This window comes from Cervus canadensis, chromosome 10 (genome assembly GCF_019320065.1).
Source record: "Cervus canadensis isolate Bull #8, Minnesota chromosome 10, ASM1932006v1, whole genome shotgun sequence".
Lineage (NCBI taxonomy): Eukaryota > Metazoa > Chordata > Mammalia > Artiodactyla > Cervidae > Cervus > Cervus canadensis.
In genome coordinates this window covers 27,233,275-27,254,678 of record NC_057395.1, presented here as the reverse complement: position 1 = coordinate 27,254,678, position 21,404 = coordinate 27,233,275, and the positions used below count along the sequence as shown (strand labels likewise).

General features: G+C 44.2%; 1 protein-coding gene and 1 non-coding gene across 4 annotated transcripts in view; one reads left to right on the top strand and one right to left on the bottom strand.

The window, feature by feature from the left end:
* The window catches only part of KIAA1217 (KIAA1217 ortholog), a 361,116-nt gene that overhangs the window by 253,395 nt on the left and 86,317 nt on the right, over positions 1-21,404 (bottom strand). The gene's annotated exons all lie outside the window — the stretch shown is intronic.
* TRNAE-UUC lies at positions 10,877-10,949 on the top strand. The gene has a single exon. It is a non-coding gene; the product is annotated as a tRNA-Glu (tRNA).

The following is a 21,404-nucleotide window of genomic DNA, read 5'->3' as shown; positions in this document are numbered from 1 at the left end:
GTGGGTTAATATTAATAAAAGGCATTTCCAGAAAGACCTTGCCGTTTTAATATCCAATTTAGAAGAAACTGGAGAGTCAAGAAAAAAAAAAAACTGGGAAACAATCATGCCAGATTTTAGGAGGCAGCAGCACCAACAAATCTGAAAGTAACTATGAGCGCTTTGCTGTAATCTTCCCTCAGGAAAGTAGTATCTTTAAAAAAAAAAAAAGATTAATTATTCACCTGTTACAAGTGCAAACAGCAGTTTGTCTGCCACTGGTTGTAAAGATTAAGGAGAACAGGCTTCATCCTAAGAAGTTCCTGTATGTGAGGACCATGTAGTACAGAAAAAGGTAGGACAGCAGTTTGAAAATAAGGAGCCAGCCTGTGCCAGGTAATAGCTTATCAGCCTTATCTGCTTTAATTCTCATATTTCAGGAAGTGGACATTACCTTCACCTTACAGATGAGGAAACAGACTAGAGTTGACTTCATTAGACTCAGGTTCACATAGTAAGTGGTAGCTATGATTCAAACCCAGATCAGATGGACTCAAGTCTAGGACGATTTTGTAAATTTCTACCAGCACTGGCCAAAGTGTGTTCAGTGGGTTCTGCATGCAAAGAGATATGAAATAGAGAATTCTATATCGAACTCTGTTGGGAGAAAAGCTGAGTTAAATAAAAGTTATAACTGGGTTGTCTTCATTGCAGGTCTTTTCAGAGACTTCAGTATGCAAATATATACTGTGGATCCCATAGTGTGACATAGTGTGAAATATCTGTCACACCATGGAAGCCTCTGTGTGTGTGTGTGTGAGAGAGAGGGTGGGGGGGGGAGATTCATTATGCTCTACTGTTCCATGGAATAGAGTTTGGTAACCCGACATTCATCTTGTACTGTTTTCTCATGGCATTGAGGGCAAACTCTTTATCCTTAAAACTAGGATTTGTTTTCACCCTTTCCTCCAATCACTAACATTTTCACTGTTTTTTGATACCAGTGCTATTCATTCATTCATTCATTTGCAAATATGTTATGCTAGACACTCATTCATTCATACATACAGTATGTTATGCTAGATATTATACCTGGGACAAAGGAAAATGACCCCTTGACATCAGTAGACATTTATTTATACATAACTGAGAACTTTACTTTAGAACCCTGTTTCTGAGAGAGGAGGACAAGAGAGATAAAAGTAAGAGGATGGATAAGCACAGGTTTTTCTGGCTGCATTCAATACCTTTGTCCCTTTCAGCAAACAACACACAAAGCTCAGGGCCCACATTTAAATTAAACCCTAAGCAAGCTGATGACCTGCCCTGTTCTCCATTCAGTAGACCTCACCTCATTCTCAAAGGGTAGGTTGAATTGCTTGTGATTTTGAATTTGGCCCACATCCAGTTGTCCAGACCACCCCATTACTACTTCACTGCAATCAATTATATTAGGTCTTCAATTCCTTTGATTCCCTTCCAATCCAAATTCCCCCTTTCTGGGGGTGACTCTTGACGGTCTAGCCAGTGTATTATCAAATGGCGTATGGAATTTGGAATGGCATTTCCATACGAGGCCCCTATAACATTCCTTTTCCAGGTTCCATTCTGAAACACATGTGCTATCAGTTAGCACAGGAGTCTGAGAAGGGACATGGCTGAGGAAGGGATGGGGAAGAAGAGGTGGGTATTCAAAAGGCAGGCTCCTCACACTGCCTCCCAACAAAGAACACAGTCCCCAAGTAACAGTTTTGATATGACTTCACAGATATGATAAATTGGTTTATTATACCCAATTGTTTGGTCTATAGTTTTCACCTCTGGAACTTTTGTTTTTTTGACTATGTAGTGTGTGGAATCTTAGTTCCCCCACCAGGGATTGAACCCGTGTCCTCTGCATTGGAAGCATGGAGTCTTAACCACTGCACTGCCAGTGAGGTCCCTTCAGTTTTCTTTTACAATTTTCAATGTCAGTGGTCAGTTAAACATGGCTGCTGGAAACAAGAAGAATTTTCTGTGGCTCAGGCAGTGAACCTAGGACTCAGGTGACTTACCCACCCTGTGTTTCCTTCGATAACAAACCACTCAGCAGTTATTTTGGCAGGTCCACGGGAGGTTTTTCTCTACAGTGAGTGAGACAGCCTTCCTGTTCTCGATGGAGGCAGACACAATTCTGTCCCAACGGGAAGGAAGGAGAGAGAGTGGGGTCGGGATGTGTCCACACGAAGATGGCCCCCAGCGTGTCAGCTCTCTGTGAGGTCTGACAGGGGGAAGCTTGACACAGGAAATTACCCCACCAGCAGCCACATTTTCAGTGATTAATCGCACCCACCATCCCTCCCTCTGGGCTCGCTCACAGAGGCTGTAGAACCTAAGGACTCTTGAGAAGAAGTCTGACCTAGACCTCATGAAAAAGAAGAAATTACACTCATTAGTCAATAATGGTTTCAAAAAGGAGACTCGTGAAGAACTTCACAATCTAAACGGTGATCTGATACTGTGCAGGAAACACATCTATTGTCAGAACGGAGGAACCAAAAGAACCTTTTGTGACGGGGGAATAAAATAGACATTCAAGAGAATCATGAACAGGAAGGTTACTGCTCTGTAATTATCAGCTTAGACTTTAAAAAGTGGGAACACAACAGAAATCAAAATATAAACATCTGTGTTAGCGAGTGCCTAGCAGGGAGCTGTCAATCTCTCCCTGTAGGTATGAGCAGTAGACATGAGGAGCTAAAATGCAAAGGTTTAAGAGGAAAGGACTCTCAAAATACACAACAAGAGGAGAACAGACAGCTAGACATTAGGCAGTTAAAGTGGCGAGACCAGAAATGTCACATTCCAAACTGTGGAAGACAAGATGTCCCTTTCCAACAGGGAACAGGAAGTGAAACAGGACACCTGGCTTCAGGGCTACTGACCAAAGCGAAGTTATTTTTATCACTTGGAAGACACTGCTGCTGAAAGCACTGTTTCCCAGGCACGGATGCGGTATGTGTCCAGCCTGTCCCGATGTATGTTACAGCTTCAGAGAATCACTCCTGCTGAAGGATGTCACTGCCGGCTAGTCACTAAGACACCCCGCGTGGCCAGAGAGGTGGTTTTAAACACCAGGCTAAGGACCTGGAGTTTTGGAGAGAATTCACAGATGTAGGCGTTTCTTACTCTTCCATTATTATCTTTTGGGGAATCCACATCGCTGGAAAGAGGAGGCTGTTCAATTTTCTATTGAGGCATTCAGCTTGGGGGCAAAATGCTTCTCTATTTCAACTCCTTAAGATTCCAGAAGGCTCAAGTGCCACTGAGGGTTGTGAAATAGCAAGAATGGAACAGCCATACCCAAAGCCGCAAATTACCAGTGCATTGGGGAAGTCAAATTATGTAGTGACCATCTATGAAGACTGAACTTCCAAGTGGGTTGTGGTGGGTCTTCACAGTAGAAAGGGCACTTTATTAATGCTGACACTGATACCACCTAGCACTGTTTGAAGGATGATCAGGTAGCTGCTATTCTTAAAACAAACAAACAAAAACCAGGTATTGCTTTCCTAGGATAGGTATCAGTTGGTTAGCCAGAGTAAAAAAAATTTTTTTAAGAAAATCTTCTATGAGATTACTGTTGTTCACTCATTCTTGTCCAACTCTTTGTGACCTCATGAACCGCAACATGCCAGGCTTCCCTGTCCTTCACTATCTCCTGGAGTTTGCACAAATTCATCACCATTGAGTCGGTGATGCTATCTAACCATCTCATCCATTGTTACCCACTTCTCCTCCTGCCTTCAATCTTTCCCAGCATCAGGGTCTTTTCCAATGAGTCGGCTCTTCTCATTAGGTGTCAGCAAAGTGATTTCCCTGCTTTTTAATACGCTCTCTAGGTTAGTCATAGCTTTTCTTCCAAGGAGCAAGCATCTTTTAATTTCACGGCTGCAGTCACCATCCGCAATGACTTTGGAGCCCAAGAAAATGAAGTCTATCACTGTTTCCATTGTTTCCCTATCTATTTGCCATGAAGTGATGGGACTGGATGCCATGATCTTAGTTTTTTGACTGTTGAGTAAGAGAGTATATCAACTAGAATTTGGAGATAATTTTTTTATTTCATCATTAGACTAGGACCATTGGTACAATATTCTCTGTGCTTTATTTTCTTTTTTGGAATGATCCCTTTCTTTCCCATCTAGATGTTGAAGACTTCTAAACATGTCCCAAACATGTCCTTCCAAAGCACAGTCTCCGCTGAGCCCCAGAGCTATATTTCCAGCTGCCTAGTGGATGCTCCATGGGCTCCACGTGCATGTCCAGGCAGAACTATGGCATCCAGTCAATCTCCCCGTAATCCCACCTGCTCTCCTTCCTGGAATGGCATCACCGCTCATCCAAGTAGATGTAATCATCCTACCTGTAAGATGTCTCTCTAATGTGGTGGTCCCCTGCCCATCACAAATGTTTTTACTGTTTAATTTTATTTTATAAAGACTGATTTAGTACTGACTGTGTCTAAGAACTTTCTAAGACCTTCATCCTTTTTTGCCTTCCATCACCAAGAATCTACAGACCAGTCACCCTCACCTCCCATTTGCTCTTCCTAAGGCAGTCAAAGTAGCTGCACTAAAATGCAAATCTCATCACAGCACTTCCAGACTCTAAGCTCCCGAAATTCCTTGTTTTCTGTGCTCCTTAGCATGGCCCATAATGGCCTTTATCACCTGTTTGTCACTTGTTCTTCACACGCCCCATGAAGCTTACATTGCAGCCGTAACAAACTAGGCACCTGACCTCACCTTGCGTTTCCCTCTGCTGGTGAGGGTTTTCTCTAATTCCCCCACTGCCCTGCAAGTTTAAACCAGAAATAAGGAAGTTTACCAAGAGAAGCATTTCCCAGCCTGGAGAACCGCAAAGGAAAATAAAACCCCAAGTGGACCTAAAACCCAACCCCAAGTGAAAACAGAACAGTTCAACAGAATGGAAAACAGTTGGGTGATTTTCTTAACCATATGGTCAGGCCCAAAAAATAAAACACAAGAACCTAATATAAAATAACAAATGATAAAGCAATGACAAACTGGAATACTTTATCCGTGCAAAAAGGAAATGTGGAGGAATTACACAGCTGTAGTCACAGAAGCAGCTGTTGAGTCAGCCAACTAGGGGAAAGACAGGCATGGAAATCAGAGATGGGTGATTTATGCTAATTGACTTATATTTGGTCTGAGTCCTCTCTATCTTGTATTTCTAAACCTCTTGTCAGCATCATTTCAAGTTCTACCCATTTCCAGCAAGTTTCATACAGCATTTTTTCCCAACTGTCTCTTCTCTGCTTTTACAGATGATGATGAAAAAGGAGATGAAAATGCAAGTTAACCCACAGGCCACTTCCCGAAACTCCCACGTATGCACATTCCATTAACTCAAACACAAGTGTCAGGGGTTCTGTGAGCGAGAACTTCTCAGATTAAGTGGAGAACACAAGACAACCAAGACAAACACATGACCTTGACTTCCAGGACCCACAGTGTTGGAAGATTTGAAGCAACAGTCTGGGATGACCACCAGGCACTTCAAACATAGTGCATCTAACACCCAACTTGGGTTTGTCCTTCAAATTTGATCCTCCTAAGACCTTCCCCAGGTCATTCACTGAAAACAGGAATCTTGCAGCTGCTAAAAAAACCAGACCTTGTTTGTGATGACTCTTGACTTCCCTCCCTCTGATGGGCCTCTACAGTCAGACTAAAAGTAAATCTCATCACCTCTAAGAACCAGGATCTGACGGCTTCTCACCCCTCAAGCCACACCCCAGTCATAGCCCATGTCCTCTCCTATTCAGAAGCCTCCTTGTGGGTCTTCCTGTTTCTACAGGTTACTCTCCAGGGGGTCAAACTCAATCTTTAAAAAAAAAAAAAAAAAGTATGTAGGTCCTCCAAATGTCCAGTTCAGTTCAGTTCAGTTCAGCCGCTCAGTCGTGTCCAACTCTTTTCGACCCCATGAATCACAGTAGGCCAGACCTCCCTGCCCATCACAAACTCCCGGAGTTCACTCAAACTCATGTCCATTGAGTCAGTGATGCCATCCAGCCATCTCATCCTCTGTCATCCCCTTTTCCTCCTGCCCCCAATCCCTCCCAGCGTCAGGGTCTTTTCCAATGAGTCAACTCTTCGCATGAGGTAGCCAAATGTCCAGACATCTCAACTAAAATTCAAGTCTTTACCACGCCTGCTTAACTACTGATTTTGCCCAGGTCTGTCTTTAGACCGGCCCCCAACACCCTCCCCTAGCCACACCCTCCCATGGCCACACCCTCCCCTGGCCACACCCTTCCCCTAGCCACATCAGCCACAGAAACCCTCTGCGCCCCTATCCTCAGACCCCGTCCTGCTGCTGTTTCCTCTGTGAGGGTTCTTCCTCTAACCAGTATCCTCCTGATGGCTTCCTGCCCTCCTTCCTCCTTGGACTCTGCTCAGACTACCCCTTCATTCAAAACTCCTTCTCTATAAAAAGCACCCAGGAATTCCCTGGCAGTCCAGTGGTTAAGACTCCACACTTGCACTGCAGGAGGCGTGGGATCCATCCCTGGAGGGGAGAACTAAGATCCCACATGCCATGCAACACCGCCAAAAAGCATAAAAATAAATTTAAAAACTTAAAAAGCGCCCCATGTCTCTCCATTTCCCTTATTTTTCTACACAGCCCTTCCACCACATGCCATTTCTTAGACCTGTACTGCCTGCCCCTCTTCTCTGAAAAGTTAGTGCTAAAAGGGTGGGTCCTTTGTCCCCTTTACTACTGTGCTTGCACACCTGTACTGCAGGACATGATAGGCCCTTATTAAATACAGGCTGAATAAATGAAAGGGCATAAGAGAAGAAGATATGCATGTAAGAAATGAAATGCCAGATCAAAGGTAGTTCATTTAGGTAGAGACTCTATACTAAAAAAAGAGTCATTTGCCTTCTCTGAAAGTTTCTGTTAAAACAATGCCCTTCTCTCTCTGTAGGATTCCATTTTAAAAAGTCAATTTGCATGCAACTCTGTGAAGAGCTAGTGCAGAAGCGAAGCCTACTTGATTCCCCACTCCAAGCACACTGTGTAGTGACTGACAAGGATCATGTTAGACACAGGAGAGCAAAACAGCAACTGGTCAGTGCCTGCTCTCATGGAGTCTCTAATGTATAACATTCGGGATGACAGAGCATGAATATAAAAGACTGAACGTGGAAGCTTTGCTGCCATTTTTGTAAGCAAAAGACTTCGTGTAATTCAGAAAAGGGCAAACTACTTTCCACCTAGAGTGATCGTGAACCTAGCTAGGTGCAGCATGTGGAAACAGCTGCACTTTGGACAGAGGTAACCTGGAGAATCCCATGGACAGAGGAGCCTGGGCGGGTTATCGTCCATAAGGTCACAAAGAGTCAGACATGACTGAAGCGACTTAGCATGCACGCACTCGCAGAGAGAAGACCTAGGACTCTTTGAGATTTGAAGCAGAAGACGTTTGCAACACTAAGGGCGGAGCTGGGCATGACTGTGGCTATCTGGTGCAGACTGCAATTAAACGCCAATTTTTCAGATACTGAAGACCTTGGTTTGAAGTGACTTTCAATATGCTTTATAATCAATTTATATTTTTTAAAAAGGAGATGTAAAAGGTTAATACCCTTAATATTAACTGCTTCAGGAAATGTTCTAGTCATTTTTAAGGCTTTTTGGGGGTGTCCTTAACACTTCATTTTTTAGTTCATTATGAAAATGTCACTGATACAAAAATAATGACCTGGGTCTAACTTTAATATGCCAAGACCAAAGAGAAATGTCAGAGTGGAGGGTATTATCTGCCCCAGATGCACTGAATTTTACTGAGATGCCAAAGCTTAGAAGCAGCATTAAGAAGGTAGATACTGCCCAAGATGCAGACAAGGGTTAAAGGAACCAGGCATGAATTGCTAAGACCAGCCTTGGTAACAGGACTGGAGAGGGATATATTTATATCACACTTAGCCAAAGCCAATCCCGACAAACACATGATCAGAAGGAACCTGTGTGAAAACACTGTTACAAGAGAATCAAGAGGTGAAGAAGGGAAAAATAAGCAGGTCATAAAGGTCACAATAGACTCAAGGGCCAAGTGGTCACTTTTCTAAGGATTAACATTTAACTTTCAAAAGAAATCTGAAATTATTCCTCCCAAAGTGAACTGACTAAGCAGCCAACTCTTTGCAATACAAAGTAGGGGATTCCTTTCCTTACTAACACTTAAAAGAAATTTTAATGAAAAATAGTTACTCACATTGTCTCCATTAATCCTGCCCCGGCCCAGTACATGGTGGAGGAGGGGAATAGGCAGCAAAACATCCCTATTAGCATAGTCTTAGTGATTCCCCAAGTGGCTCTGTGGTAAAGAATCAGCCTGCAAAGCAGGAGACTCTAGTTAGATTCCTGGGTTGGAAGATCCCCTGGAGAAGGAATAGGTTACCCACTCCAGTATTTTGCAGGAGGGGCGGGTTTGATTCCTGGGTCAGGAAGATCCCCTGGAGTAGGAAATGGCAATGTACTCCAGTACTCTTGCCTGGAAAATCCCATGGACAGAGGAGCACTACAGTTCATGGGGGTTGCAAGACCTGAACACGACTGAGCATGCACATGTGGTGATCTCCAAAGTAAAAGTGAAACCACTCTTTATTAAAAAGATCTGGGCCACAGGAAGTCCGTTCTTCTCGTATCTGAAATGAAATAAACTAGGAAAGAATCTATAGGTAAAGTTATTGCTGGATCCAATCTTGCCGGGGTTCTGCGGGCACAAAGAGAAGGAAAACAGGAATGGCTTGATGCGGGAGGGAAGTTGAGTGGAGGGAGACTTAAATTTAGGATGAGATGGTTAGATAGCATCAACAATTCAATGGACATGAGTTTGAGCAAACTCCAAGCGATAGTGAAGGACAGGGAAGCCTGGTGTGCTATAGTTCACGGGGTTGCAAAGAGCCAGACAGGACTTAGCGACTGAACGACAATAACAAGGAGCTGACAGATGGAATCCAGAGAGAAAGGCCCCGGCGCTGCAGGACAGAACTGGGCACCACGTGGGCTCTGGGAAGAGTGAGGGGGATCAAGAGGAAGAGAGTGCCTGGGGAAATACCTTTTCTCATCTCCTCTTCCTTCAAAAAATTGTAGTGACTACTAAAGACAGAAACAATGAGCATGTGTCAAAGACGCTTAAGCTGCCATGGGAAAGTCACGGATTTGCCAGAGAGACTCTAGGGAGTATAGATGTTTGGTGGAATTTCATAGAAGGGTCCCTTTGAGGAGAAAAAAGAGTCCAGAAGTATTCAGAAGGACAGTGTGGTTCAAGTAGGGAGTTTTACCTGCAGCTGAGTATGGGTGTCGAAATAACTTAAAATCCCGGATTTTGGAGTCTTGACCCAATCCAGCCCTGGGGAATCACAGAAAGCTCAGCCAAACTCCGTGGAAGCCAGTGTTGTCGCTTACCTATTTGCCATTTTCAGAGTCACATTGTTGCAGCGAGAAAACCAATTCTGACTCCACGTTGGAAACTATTTCTTTGACTTGCTTTTCATTGCCTTTTATTATTATAATCATACTCAATGGCTTGCCTGGAGGACCCTGCCCCTCTGCTTGACTGTAAACTAAAGTGTCTTTGTTTAGTTCAGGGAGAGATGATTTGTCCCTGCCCACCTGTGAATAGAAGAGATTACCACACCTCTTCTGAAGGTTGGACATTTCTCTTGGAGATGTTTTTGCCAGACTGAAGACCCTTTCACTTTACTTCCCCACTATGCCTCTCCCTCTCTATTCTGCCTTCTGACTTTAGCTCCTCATTGTTTTTAGTTCTCTCGCTTCCCCGGTAGCTCAGCTGGTAAAGAATCCACCTTCAATGCAGGAGATCCTGGTTCGATTCTTGGGTCAGGAAGATCCTCTGGAGACAGGATAGGCTACTTCACTCCAGTATTGTTGGGCTTCCCTGGTGGCTGAGCTGGTAAAGAATCTGCCTGCAATGAGGGAGACCTGGGTTTGATCCCGTGTAGAAGGGAACGGCTACTCACTCATATTCTGGCCTGAAGAATTCACAGCCCATGGGGTTGCAAAGAGCTGGACACGACTGAATGACTTTCACTTTCACTTTTTTCTTTCTCTCTGATCTGTAAAAGAACCTGGCATCCAGACTCCAATAAGATGGTTATTTTGAGGTACTAGCCTGCCATCTTCTCTGTCTGCTGGCTCCCTGATTAAAGTCTCTTCCTTGCCTCAACACTTAGTCTCTCCAATTCATTGGCCTATTGTGTGGAGAGCAGAGCAAGCTTGGACTCGGTAACATGACATTGGGATTATTATACATATTATCTACAATTTTTAACATCTTTATATCTCTCTGCCAGGTTCTTTAACGTCATTATCTCTAATATTCACTCTTGACCCTGTAAGGATACCCAGAAGCCTGAGCTTCTGGAGGGTGACCAAGGCCACCCAGTAATAAGGGGCAGGGAATGGCATGGCACTCAAATTAGGGCACCTCCGAGCCCAAGCTCTGTCTTTTCTTCCCAACACATGCTTTCCCCGCAGCACCCCAAACCCTGCTTCTCTGTGGGCGCTGACTCTTCCTACTCCCTCACTCTGACGGAGCCTTTACCATCTCTAGACGAGAGCTAATGAGCTGTCTTTGTCAGGCAGGTTCTCAAATCTATCATACCTCTTTTTATATCCAGAGATATAATTAATAAAAAAACTTGCCTAGTCACATACATTTTCAAAAAATCAACGTAATATCCTAATTACATAAAGAAGACATAAAAGAGAAATTTATAACAAATCAGATACACTTCAATATGTAAATGCTCAAGTACAACTGCCTCAGCGGAAGGCAGAAGCAGGAGGTGGGACTTCCCTGGTGGTCCAGTGGTTAAGACTCTGTACTTTCAATGCAGGGGACACAGGTTTGATTCCTGGTCAAGGAATTAGGATCCCACATGCCATGTGACCAAAACTAAAATAATAAATTAAAAAAAAAATAGAAAGAGGATGCTGGCCCCTCTACATGAGACCAGTATCAACTCAATAGCTACCCATGCAGACTGATAGGAGCAGTGACATGATCTTTCTGAAATAAACATATAATAAAGTTCTAAATAAAACAAAGAATAATATCCTCTCGATTAATATAGTGGTTGCATTTCTTTTTTTTCTGAATTCTTTTTTTGTTTTAAATAGTGGCTGCATTTCTGGAAAATTCAACAAGTATTTAAAGTGCTTTTTGTATACATATGATACAAATATATAATGCTTTATATGTATACATATATAAACATTTTACATAAAAATATTTATTTATATGAAACATAAAATACAAAATTTAAAAATTATATAAAATAGGTTTAGATTTTAGTGATATAAACACTATTTCACCACCCTCCCATAATGTCTGGCTGGTATGTTCTGAAGTCATGGCCTTACAGGGCTCAGCTCTCACAGCGTGAGACACTCCAGGCGCCGCAGGGCATCTAGCGTTGCTGGCTGGTGCTCACGCAGATGACCCCCTCCTGGTAGCTGTGACGAGCAGTATGGCACAGCGGGTGGTGCTTTCCACTGCTCTACGCCGTAGGCAATATTCCTCCTTACTTCACAAGTTTCTCCCAGATCTTCATGGGTCCCCAGGCAGCTAAGGATACTTCAATATCACATTCTTCAGTGCTTTACAAATCCCAATGTATTGTACTGTCATCTATCTCCTCCCATGGTTATCAGAAAATATGGGTGACAAGGATCACTCAGTTTTTGACACAGTGACAGAGAACAGCCCCTTGGACTCTGGCTGTTCCTGACTTGCTCCTGAAGAAATAGCTGCCAGGATGACACCACGATACACACCATATGGGTGCTTATTTCCAGATGTGAGCAATTATTTTTTGCACATAATCTATATTTAGACCCACTTAGTAAACTTTCTTTCTATACTCATCTACCTAAGGCCACTCACTACTGCCCTAAAAGGGGATTTTTTAAAATAATAAAACAAAAAACCCAAACAACTACCAAAGTGACCTGCAAGGAACAAATCAAAGATTTTAAGAAGAGAAGAGGGTCCCCATGACTTAAGACTAAAAATGGTCACAGAAAAATGATGTCTGCTGGGTGACATTTTCGATACTTGGTTATGAGGTCATCTTTCCATAAGCCAATAGAACAGCCTCAGCTTCTAATGCCACTCAGTCATTAACAACTATCCCTGCTTGACACCAGGGTCTGTGCAATGTAACAGAGCAGAACTTGACACTTTGCGTGTGCTATAATCATGGCTCGGGGGAGGGGGCACGTCAAAATTGGGCTCATTGGATTTGGGATGAGGACTGAGAGCCTGGACTTTGAAGAAGCTCCCAGGTGTGGTTGACGCTGCTGGTCAGCAGACCACATTTTGAGTAACAAGGTACTTTAGGGAATCAAATAATTAAATTAAACAGGGACCCTGCCTTCAGAGAACTTCTTAGGTCAGAAGACAGGTATACATATGTATACACACAAATACCTTCCAAGTAAACAGAAGAGCTACCTACTCTAAGCGCCATACAGCAGATAAAGTGCTATTTAAAGTCAAAGGAGGGGGACTTCCCTGGTGGTCCAGGAGCTAAGACTCCAAGCTCCCAAGGCAGGGGGCCTGGGTTCTATCCCTGGTCAGGGAACTAGACCCCACATGCTGCAACTGAAGATCCTGCATGCCACAATGAAGAGCAAAGATTTCTCATGCTGCAACTAAGATCTGGTGCAGCCAAGTAAATACATAATATTTTTTGTAAAGAAAAGTGGAAGGATGATTCTCAGGGGCGGTTGGGTATCTCAGTAGAGATGGTGAGCAAGGTGGCACTTAGGCTGGTTTCTTAGTAGACATAAGCTTGGGCATGTAGCCACAAGGAAGATAGGGTTGGCAGAGAGACCAAGTCTAACCAAGAGACAGCATCAAGAAGTGTGGCGTGAGGAAGGAGGTGAGGAACGAGATGAGAGGTCTGTTCCCTGTTGGGAGGGAATGACTACAGGAGGTGTGAATAAAATGGTGGAACCCGGGGTTGGGAAGCTAGCTTAAGAGAAGACTGGGAAAGACCCAGGACACTCAGTCAGGAAATCTAGAGCTGAGCTTAAGACAACGATTTACAGAGCAGTGGGAGGGATGGATGAAGAGGTGCAGGAAGAGAAACAGAGGCTCTGGACCACAGAAGAGGCTACTGAAATGGTCATGAGAACGTTAAGTAAGGTCTGAAATAGAGACGGTCATAAATCTTTGAAAAGAAAAAAATTGCTGAGCCGTTTATATCTGCATTTCCTATATCAGGCTTCCCTTTGAATAATGATCTACCTTCTCGCAATCTGACAAGCAAAGTTACAAGCATTTCTTAAAAGGTTTGGGAAAAATAGATAGTGAATTAAAAGTTATAAGATGATGCTCTTGGAGCACTCGGTCCTGTGTTACATTAGAAATAACTAAGAAATGCTGTCATTTTCCCCCCCAGAGACTTAAGATTTAAGTTTGCTGTTAACGAATAACGTCCCACCTAACACAAAATATTCGGCCATTTTTCATCCTCAGAATAGGTGCATGCAGTGTGATTAACCACATTTTCCCTGACTCCAATGCCTGGCTCTGTGTCAGTTTTAGGTCACCTGAGAAAGAGATGTATTTCCAGAGAAAAGGGTCTGGCTTTGAAAAAGAGTAAGAGGCTGCCTCCAAAACATTAATTTACAGAGTGGGAGGATTCAAGGTTGTTCCAAGGTGGAAAATATTATAACTTGAAATCCCCCAATTACCACATTATTTGGCTCAGTCTTGTGATTTAACACTCTGATAATGGGGGCTTCCCTGGTGGCTCAGCGGTAAAGAATCTGCCTGCCAATGCAGGAGACTTGGATTCAATCCCTGGGTCGGGAAGATCCCCTGGCAAAGGAAACAACAACCCACTCCAGTATTCTTGCCTGGATAATCCCATGGCCAGAGGAGCCTGGCAGGCTACAGACAATGGGGTCGCAAAAGAGTTGGACACGACTTGACTTAGTGACTAAACAACAATGTGGACAATGCCCAAACTGTGTTTACCTTTTGGATCTTAAAGTTTCTGATCACTGACTCTTTTCCTCTCTCAGCAAGACACAGCAGAAACCTCTGAGATGTGCAGCAGACTGAACAGATATCTTAAAGGTTTCCATGTTCCTTTCTGAATCCTGATTAAGTTTGCATTCTTCTAAAGAATAATTTTGCTCTGAAGAAGTTTGCAGAATTGTACAGGGCAGCAGAACCATATTCTGTTAAGGAGACTGATACACTGACTACACTTCTGTTTACAAAATATATATATTCAGTTGTCTCTCTTCTCCTCAGCGTGAGAGTACCTAACTGCCATTAATTTGCCTAATGGAAGCAACAAATGACACACCCCTCGATAACAGAAAATGTGTCATATCAGTGTTCAGTCTCCATCTCACTGACATTTTTTTTAAAAAATGGACTCTTTGACTATTAAAAGAAATCTTTATCTAAGTAGACAATTGCACTAAGAACTTTAATGGATGCAAACTAGTGGAGGGAAAGTGTGAAATGTACATGAAATAGGAGGAAACTGTCTGGACCAAACTAGCAGAAATGAAGCCCCAAGGTGGGCTGTCCAACTGCCTCCCCCCTTGTGGGGAGGGGACTTCAGCAAGGACAGCTGTGGGGACACCCATGCCAGGTGCTAGCAATGCTACTTAAATAGCCCCTGCATGGTCCTCTCTGTCCCAGATGTGAGTTTCATTCATGGGCACCAAGGTGACTCTGGCAGATAAACTTCCGGTACAGAGAAGCTATTAATTGAAAACACTGTTGATAATGCAGTTGATGGAAGAGCAGATAACAGGGGGAACTTCAGAGGATAAAGCTCACCCACAAGACATCCTGAACCCTGAAGCCCCACAGCTCATGCTTGGGTTGGAGATCCACAATGGAAATTTTTAAGCTGAGCCCCTCTAATCCTGACGGCTGCAAGCCCAATAAACACACCTGGTGACAAGTTAGGAGAAGAGTCCCTGAGCATTTGTGTCATTTCCTCGGTGTACCATGAACAATGTCGGGTGCTTTCTTCTGATGCATGAGAGGGAGGGGAGAAAAAGGCAGGGAGATGGGTGGTTAAGTTCACAGCAGAGAAGGCAAGACAGTTAATTTAGCTACCAAGGTTAAAAAACACTTTCTGAGCTTACATTTAGATGTATTTTGAAGTGCAACTCACAGCAAGCAGAAGTCAGATCTCTGGCTCATAGGCTGCTGCAACTAAATCCTAGATGTCTGTATACTTCTAGTGAGTGAGTGAAAGTCGCCCAGTCCTGTCTGACTCTGTGACCCCAGGGTCTGTCCATGGATTCTCCAAGCAAGAACACTGGAGTGGATTGCCAATCCCTTCTCCAGGGGATCTTCCTGACCAGGGATCAAATCTGTGCCCCCTGCAGTGGAAATGTGGAGATTTAACCACTGGATCATCAGGTAAGCCCCTAGACCAGCTTTTTTGTTTGTTTCTTCTTAAACTCAAAGATGCCCTGTATCCCCTCCTCACCCTCAGTGAAGACCTTCCAGAAGTGGTCACAATAAGGCAGTGATTCCCCACCCAGAAAGCAACACCCTAAATTTTAACTTGACTCAGACTTGGATCTCGTCAAACAGTCCACCTCAACCACAACCTGGGAGTTCTTCCTTATTAGCGAGACAGAGCAGTGTGAACAGTTTCCTCATTTTTGGAGTCAGCACGTGTAATTCTGCAATAGATAAGCAGCCCACCATGAACAGTCTGGGACAAATTCCACCAGGGTTTAAAAAGTTAACAGAGTACGTTTAACTCTAGATGAACTATACAGACACCCACTTCCCCCTAACCTGGTCAGAGTTTGTGGAACAAACATCTTTGACTTCCTCTGGCCCCAGAACCACAAGGTCTTGGGGAAAGTTGGCTTGACCAGCCTGAGCCGCCAGGGTAGAGGAAAGTGAACTTGGATGGGCAGAGTGTGCAGCTGGAGGAATACATGGGTGATACAGAGCTCCGGGTTATTGGTCCAAATGGATCCAATACAGTGCTTCCTGGGCCCAGATTCTGGAGTTTTCCATCAGTTAACCAATTTCCACAGCAGACTGTTGTGCTCATTTAGCCTTCATTCTAAACTACATCAGCTCAATCCTTTGGTTTTTTCTTTTTTTTTTCCAATAGCATCATAATAATCCCTTTTATAGTTTCATTCTCACATGTGCCTCCCTTAATTCTCCCATGAGCCCTTCCTGATTAGACAAGAGCCAGAGGTCTCATCGGAGAAGGAAATGGCAACCCACTCCAGTATTCTTGCCTGGAGAATCCCAGGGACAGAGGAGCCTGGTGGGCTGCCGCCTATGGGGTCACACAGAGTCGGACACGACTGAAGCGACTTAGCAGCAGCAGCAGCAGAGGTCTCATCAATGCATATGTCCATGACAAACCTGGACAAAGTGTTTCAAATACTACTGAATGCCTGAGCCACTAGACAAAACCCCTCCAACGTCACTTCATTAGACTTTGGGATATAAATGTGGGCCACAGACACAGGGACACATGTTAACTAAGATTCACCTAAAGCCCCGCTTATCTACAGAGAATTTCATCTGCAGTACATGAACCTAAAGTCTTCAGTCTTAAGACTCTGAGAATCCCTTGTATTTTAGTCATAGCTCCTAATTTTAAAAAATCTGCAAGGATGTATGATCCTTTGTAGGACTCTTTTTCAAACGGGGGATAGGAAAGCAAGATGAAATGGGTTAATATTAACCCTGTGGTAGTACATAAACACTGCAGTTTGACCAAAAACATACTTCTGATAAAAGTTCATGAGTGGATGGGTACAGAAATGTCACTGTCCCCGAAGGCTGCCTTACAAGTGTCCCCACATGCCAAGCAGAAATGGGAGGAACAGAAGTGGGATGTTTGATCGAATTTTCTAAGATAAAAGCTGGTGGGAACTTCCCTTTGGGGATCGGACTCTGGGGCTGCCCACGAGCATATAGCAAAAAGAGGCAGCTTGAGAGTCCTTGTTCACAAGGCCACCTTGGGGCCTATGCTTCCTATCCCAACACAACTGTAGTCGAGGTGGGGTGGTGGCACCCAACAAGTGTTCAGTGGTGGCACTTAACATAAAACAGAAGAATCCATCAGATGATGAACGCAAACCAAACTCTGCAGAGAGGACAATCGGCTATCCCCATGAGATAGATTTTAATTCTCCCAAAATAAAAGGTCTTAAGAGAGATGTCTGGAGAAGGAAATGGCAACCCACTAAATATTCTTGCCTGGAGAATCCTGTGGACAGAGGAGCCTGGTGGGCTGCTGTCCATAGGGTCGTGTAGAGTTGGACATGACTGAAGCGACTCAGCATGCATGCATGCATTGGAGAAGGAAATGGCAACCCACTCCAGTGTTCTTGCCTGGGGAATCCCAGGGAGGCGGGAGCCTGCTGGGCTGCTGTCTATGGGGTCGCACAGAGTCGGACACGACTGAAGTGACTCAGCAGCAGCAGCAGCAAGAGAGGTGTCTGTTCATGTTATGGTTTGAAAAGCCTTCCTCCTATTGTATTAGGGCAGTGAGTCCAAACTCAGCAAATGAGAAAGAACCACCTCTCTTTTTTTTGAAATTGTAAAACCTCACCTGAGAAATGAAAGACAATATTTATAGGCATAGTTTTTAGGATACTTTCAGAATTCCAACAGATGCCAACTTTCGGTCACTTTTCCATTTTGAGAAATTGTGATGAAAATCAGATTTTACAAGTTACATTTCTTTCTTTCTTTTTTTTTTTTTAACGCAAGGAAGGCTTTCTTCTGCAGAGGAACATACCCCATGATATGCCTCTTTACTCCTACTCAGATAATGACTCAGGTGTTCACGCATGCTTGGAGCTCTCCTCCTCTCTTTTCACTCTAATTTCTGCCATCACCCTGGGCACTCCAGGGCCCTGAGGACCTTTCATACCTTTGTCTCCAGGATCTGGGGTCTCTTCTTTTTTGCCTGAGCCACCAGGCATGTGGGATCTCAGTTTCCTGACCAGGGATCCAACCCGTACCTCCCTGCAGAGAAGGCCTGGAGTCCTAACCACTGGACCACCAGGGAAGTCTCTTGGGTCTCTTTAGAGAATCCCTGCCAGCTCTTTGCCCTCATTAACAGCCACCCCTTGGAGTAGAGCCCACAACTGTTACTCTGGGTCTGAATTTTTCAGCTTTCTTTTTAATAAATTTTTAATTGGAGGATAACTGCTTTACAATGTTGTGTTGGTTTCTGCCGTATAACAACATGAATCAGTCATGCGAGCATGCATGCTGAGTGGCTTCAGTCGTGTCCGACTCTGCGATCCGATGGACTCGAGCCAGCCAGGCTCCTCTGTCCATGGGATTCTCCAGGCAAGAATACTGGAGTGGGTTGCTGTGTCCTCCTCCAGGGGCTCTTCATCACCCAGGGATTAAACCTGTGTCTCTTATGTTTCCTGCATTGGTAGATGGGTTTTGTTTTTTTTTTTTAACCACTAATGCCACCTGTAAAGCCCATGAATCAGTCATAAGTATACATATGTACCCTCCCTCAAGTTTCTTTCTCATTCCCTGCCTCCACTTCTGATGGCAACTTTTCAGTTCTCACCATCACCTCCTCAGACAATGTCTTGTCTTCTTCCAGTTCCCTCCTTGTTAAGCATCTCTTTCTAAAAGTTCTGGACTCCAATATCTATCACTTCCCCATACTTTTCTCAAACCCTTCATCTCCTTTGACCATGTGATTCTTCCCACACCCACACAACCAAGCCTCAACCTCCACTCAGACCTTCTCTGTTCCCATACCAGGCTGCTGATCATGGCTGAAGAAAGTTCTCTAGCCTTGCCGAATGGCACCCCATCCTGCCATGGTCCTCACGCTCAGATGGGCTCCCACAGGGTGGTGGTGATCACCTTCTCACCATTTCCATCTTCTTCCCACACAAATGCTCCCTCAAACCTTGCCCATTCCCTTCAGGTTCCTTCCTCACCAGCCTCTTCTCCATTCTCAGCAGAAGTTCATCACTGGAAAACTCCAAGGCAAGCAGTAAGCCTTCCCCCACTTCCCACAGCACCACAGATAATCTCATCTACATGTCCTTCTCCTCCCCTCTCTCCTCCCCAAAGCAAATCCACACACTGACTTTCTTGTGCCTTTGGGTTCTCTCCTCCCAGGCTTCCTTGGGGACCATACGCTTCTTACAGTTTTCTACGCTTAACTCCTCTCTTTCACGGTAACGTTCCCAGAAAGAGCCTCTCTATTCCCTACTTCTTTATGGTGAGAGCTGGACCATAAAGGAAGCTGAGCACCGAGGAACTGAAGCTTTTGATCTGAGGTGTTGAAGAAGACTCTTGAGAGTCCCTTGGACTGCAAGGAGATCAAACCAGTCAATCCAAAAAGAAATCAATCCTGAATATTCATTGGAAGGACTGATGCTGAAGGTGACGCTCCAATACTCTGGCCACTTGATGCGAAGAACTGACTCACTGGGAAAGACCCTGATGCTGGGAAAGATTGAGGGCAGCAGGGGAAGGGGGCAATGGAGGATGAGATGGTTGGATGGCATCAACAAATGACTCGATGGACATGAGTTTGAGCAAGCTCTGGGAGACATGTCTGTGCAGGACAGGATAGCCTGGTGTGCTGCAGTCCATGGGGTCGCCAAGAGTTGGACACAACTTAGAGACTGAACTGACTGATCCCCCACTTCACCTTCCTGACCTGCTAGTCCCTGACATACTGCTCCTGTTCCCCAACTGATATGGCTCCTTCCAAGGTTGCCTGTATTCACTGCTGCTAAATCCAACACTGATGGCAATATCCTCACCTAAATGTCTTAGTAGTATTATTTCATTTGTAACACTGGACTTTGTTAAGTTTATAAACATGGCATGGTATGAGGAAGATAAGAGCCAGTAGAGAGAAATGGATTAAAAGTATAGGGGGAAAAACATATATGGATAGGCCTAGGCACACAGCAGGGGACTAATACATAGCAGCTATGTAAGTGTGAAGGGATCTAGCTTTTTGTAAGATGAAACCCAAAGGCTTCTCATCAGACTTGCCTGAAATGCACATTTGATCACACCACTTCCCTAAGGATGATCCTTCACTTGCTTCCCATTGTCCACAGGATGAAACCCAGACTTCTTGACCTGACGTCCAAGCACTTCATTGACCCAGCCTAGCTCCCTCACTTTCCAGATGCCCCAGATACCCCCATGTACATGATTGTGTTGCAGGTTCTTTAAACTCCTTATAGGCTACTTCCTGGACATACCATGATCTCTTTGTTTCCATGTGACTCTTTGTGTCTGGCAAAATCTGACTCAATCTTGAACAGTCAGTTTTAGGACCAGCATCTCTGGGCAACCTTCCCTGGTCCAAATGGCCTCTCACCGCCTTGTTCCCTCTAAGGTGAGGTGTCCCCCGCTTGGGGCCCCCTTCATGTTCTGTTCCTCAAGTCAGCACCTACATCCTACATAGCAACCCTGTGCCACCTCCCCCTAGAGAATTGAGGCAAGGGCTGAGCACTGTCCACACTTGCAGGTCCACCGCCTGCCACGTGGGTGCTGTCCAACGCAGGCAGACTCATTTTACTGCGCTTCACCTTTATTGCACTTTTACAAACCGAAGGTTTGTGGCAACCCTGAGTTCAGCAAGTCTCTCAGGGCCATTTTGCCAACAGCACTTGCTCCCTTCATGTATCTGTGTCACATTTTGGTAATTCCCACAATACTTCAGACTTTTTCATCATCATTATATATATTAGGACAGGGTTCCCCAACCTCTAGGATCTAGTAATGCCTGATGATCTGAGGTGGAGATGATGTAATAATAACAGAAATAAAGTGCACAATGTCTTGTGCTTGAATCATCCTAAAACTAGCCCCCCACCCCAAGTCCGTGGAAAAACTGTCTTCCATGAAACTGGTCCCTGGTGCCAAAAAGGTGGGGGACCACTATGTTAGGGTGATCTGTGATGTTACTACTGCAAAAAGATTACAACTCGCTAAGGGCTCAGATGATGGCTAGCATTTTTAGCAACAATTTTTGAATTAAGGTAGGCACATAGTTTTTTTTTAGTCATAATGCTATTGTATACTTAATAGACTAAAGTGCAGTGTAAATACAACTTTTGAATGCACTGTACTAAAGTACAGTGTAAATATGACTTTTATATGCACATGAATAAAAAAATTCATGTGACTCACTGTGTTGCAATGTTCAGTTTATTGCAGTGGTCTGGAACCAAACCCGCATACAGTACAGTATGCCTGTGTATAATTGTTGAAGGAATGTAAACAGAAGTAGGATACAGGGAAAATTCAGTACGGATGCCTTGTACGGACTGCTGTGAAGAGT